The following is a 4117-nucleotide window of genomic DNA, read 5'->3' as shown; positions in this document are numbered from 1 at the left end:
CTTGGGCCCCGCCAGCTGGAACAACTCGTGTGGTTGTTCAGATGACCGGACCACCTGCGTCGTGATTGCAAGCGGCGTGAGTAAAGTTTTTTGCAACCGATAAGTTGTCTCTGCCTCTCCATTCACCAGCCCGCCCTAATGTACGAGCAATTTCTAACGTAACTCGAGTCGGCTCTGGCCGTCCGAGACATTTTGAAAGAGTCCAGAGGAAGTGTTTGCACCACCTCTGGGGAGAGTTTGTTCCAGACCCTGGACACTTGCACCATAAAATCTTTTTTCTTATGTCTAGTCTAAATCAGCCTTCCTGGAGTTTATGGCCATTAGACCTTGTTATCCCTTGGGGAGCTCTGGTAAACAGCTGTTCTCTCAGGTCCTGGTGCACCCTTCTTATGTAATTGTAGGCTGCCTCCAAATCCCCCCTGAGCCTTCTCTTCTCCAGACTGAAGTGTCCCAAGTCCCTCAGCCTCTTCTCATATGGCCTGCCCTCCAGGCCTTGGATCATATGAGTGGCTCTCCTCTGGACTCTCTCAAGTTTCTTCACATCCTTCCTGAAGTGGGGGGCCCAATACTGGACCCAGTACTCCAGCTGTGGTCTCATCAGGGCCGAGTAAAGCAGGAGGATGACATCCCTGGTTTTGCTTTAGATGCATACTTAGCCAATAGGAATAACAGAAATACAGCAGAAATGCAATCCTGTGACTGGAATACTGGCATTGAAAAGGATGTGTTATTCACAGAACAGTGAGAACTGTCAGGGTATTGTTGAAATCAACAATGCAATAAATTGTATACAAGTAAGAAGTAATAGAAAGAATAAAACTGAATCCATTTGGGTCAATATCACTCTGGGAAAGGATAGTACAAGAGGTTCTACAGGGATAGTTTTAAAAGTCATCCACAGACTCCTGGGATTAGGTTTAGATACGGATAAAAAAAACTCTATCATTGGGAATTGTGTCATTATGGGAGATTTTAAGTTCTCAAATATAGATCAAAGAACAAATGCTAATACTGGCAGAGTCTAGTCATTGCCTGACATGACCACTGACAAATAATCTCTGAACCAACAGCAGGTGCTGCTATTTTAGACTTTGTTCGGTATGTATATTATAGAACAGCTGTTCACAGAATATAACCTTACATCATGTGAGTACTTGTTGATTCTGTTTACATTAAATGGAAAAAAAAAAAAAAGATAAAAAATAAGTCAGTAGCTATTTTTTTAATTTCCAAAAGGTAAAGTTAGAAATTAGGGGAACTAGTTGATGAAGTTGCCTGGATTGAAAAGCTCAGGAATTGTAATAGGGAGGAGTTTGGGTATTTGTTTAGGTTAAAGGTACAAAACTGTCTGAAATTTGCATCCCATGGAATGGAGAAACCTCTTAGGGAAGGTGTATTAGACCTAACTGAATGAGCAAGCAAATAGGCTGCACAGAAAACTGCACCTTGGAAGTTGAATTGTTGGGACAAAGAAAGAATTGCCCGGAAAAGGTTAGTTATAGTTTTCAAAGGAAATCAGAACACATCATTAGAAATTCATTAGCCAGACATGAAAAAGGAAACAAGAAAAGAAGTGGGAACACTATGCATGAGGATGGGGTAGAGATTAGAGACGGTCCAAAACTAATTGAATGTTTTACCCATGTTGAGCCTGGGGGCAAAAGCAGAATGGCTAAAAGTGGAATGAGAGTATAGACTGTGACAGCCAGAACCAGAGGGATTAATAAGCAATAAATGTGTGCTTCTTGGAGGCATTTGGTATTTTGCCTAAACAGCTAAGATAAGTTACATTTGCAGTTTCCAAACTTACAAGCTTATATTAACTAGTCTGTCACAAGTTTAACCAAAATGATAAATTAACTGTTTGTGGAACTGACTGGGCCCCATAGGCAAAGCTGTAGCTGTAAGAGTAGGAGACCTAACGGTTTTTTGCTCAGGGTTCAGCCTTGATGATAAAACTGGATCTAACTGCTTGGCACACCTGACACATTCCAGGAAGGCACATCCCAAGAAAGCATATTCAAATGAAGCCTAAAAGGGGTTGGAACTTAGGCAGAGCAATGTCAATTTCAAACCTAAAGGTGCTGCCTCATAATTTGCTTATTGGATAAACCCAAGTCTGGGTAGTAACCTTTTATGGTAATATTTAACACCTTTCAATCCCATAGGGTAACAGCTATAGGGCAACATCATGAATGGCTCTGTAGCCAACAGATTAGCATAAGACTAGGTATAAAAAGCATGTGCATCAGGTAACCAGCAGGAAGGAGGGAACAGAATGGTCATTTCTGTTCCACACCTGGACCCCGGACTCCCGATGTGAGGAGGATAGGATCCTGAATAAGGGATCTTCCCCGGTAATCCCTCTGACAGCGTCAATTGGGGACACCCGACTTCACTGGAATCACTTGGCGCGCACCTGGCATTGAGGGACTATTGATAAGTTGCCAACCCATGTCTGTCTATCTGTTGTTTTGAACAGCCCAGTGGCTAATACCCTCGCAGTGCCCAGTTGGCCTGCGACAGAATTGATCTATCTGTTATTATTATTTACTATTAGCTCTTTAATACTGCATTATCTGCTTATTGCATTTATCTTCCTGTTAACTGGTATATGTGTGTGTGTGTGTGTGTGTGTGTGTGTGTGTGTGTAACCTATAATAAATTTGCCTTTATTTCACTCCCAACTTTGCCTCCTCGATCCAAAATTGAATCAAACAGCCCAGTTGGCTGGTGATAAAATTGATACACTGACAGAGCCCAGCTGGCCTGTGACAGACACAAGAATAACCATAACCAAAGTAGGGGAGAGCTGAATTCACTCAAGTAGGGACTCAGAGATGAGACAAGCCATCTCAGTGGAGTAACTAGAGCAGGATGACCAAGGCATTCACTTTGTGTGGCTGCAGTAACCTCAAAATCAGTGCCCAATTGTCCTAGTAGCAGTGGCAGCAACCAGAAGTCGCCACTGCCCTTGTGTGTGGCATCTGCCCCAGGTGCCTGGCCACATAGTTCTGTCTCTGGGTCATCTCTAGGCCAGGTTACTAAAAGAACTGGCACCTGACCCTGGAAGTCCACTGGCAAGGATTTTTAATGAAACTATCAAAGGTGGGGTGGCCCTGCATGACTGGAGAATAGCAAACACAGTATCTATATTTAAGAAAGGAGAAAAAAAGCCTGAGCAAGTACACACCATTATTCAGATTTCTATCATATGCATGGTTTTAGAACAAATTATGAAGGAAACTGTTAAAACACAGAAGTAACAGGAAAATGAAATAAAAAGACAACCAAGGATTAGCACAGGTAGGTCTGACAAGCTAACTTGTCATTTATCTTTGATAAGATGACTGACTTCTTTGCATAAGGTAAATGCAGTAGATCTCAACTATCTGGACTTCAATAAATCATTTGATACAGTACCACATTGAAAGTTATTATTTAAGCCAGAGCAAGTGAGGATTAATGCACGAACTCTAAGGTGGTTAAGGAACTGGCAAAAGAGGAAATGACACTGAGCTATGCTGAAAAGAGAGGTATCGAGCTGGAGTGAGACTCTCTGTGGAATTCCTCAAGGACTTATCTTGATACCAATCTTATTTAATACATTATTTAACGACCTCAGTGAAGAAAGAGAGAAAGAAAGAACAGATGTGCTAATGGAATATGCTGATAATGAGAGTCACGGAGGCATTTCCACTACAGAGGAGGGTCAGAATCTCACACAGGAAAAAAAATGGATGACCTTAAGTAACAGAACAGAGTTGTAGATTTCTCTATTTATATACTTTGCCGGGTAGGCACCAGTGAAGGAGAAGAGCTATTTAAACTAAATAGTGTTAGCACAGGTACAAATGGATATAGACTGGCTACAAATACTAAGGCTGGAAATTAGAAGGTTTCTAGTCATCAGAGAAGTATGGTCATGGAACAGTTTTCCAATTGGGGTATGCAAATAACCAAATAGCACTAACTCAGAACTTGATAAATGTATTAATCACATTATATGACATTGTTTCCTACAACAGCACAAAGCTGGATTGAATGACAAAAGGTCCCTTCTAGTTCTATGCCCTAGATTCCTGTGTCCCTAACTGTTTTATCAGAACTGCATGCT

The sequence above is a fragment of the Alligator sinensis genome, unplaced genomic scaffold (assembly GCF_000455745.1).
Source record: "Alligator sinensis unplaced genomic scaffold, ASM45574v1 scaffold974_2, whole genome shotgun sequence".
Classification (NCBI taxonomy): Eukaryota; Metazoa; Chordata; order Crocodylia; family Alligatoridae; genus Alligator; species Alligator sinensis.
Note: the sequence above shows the minus strand (reverse complement) of the source record.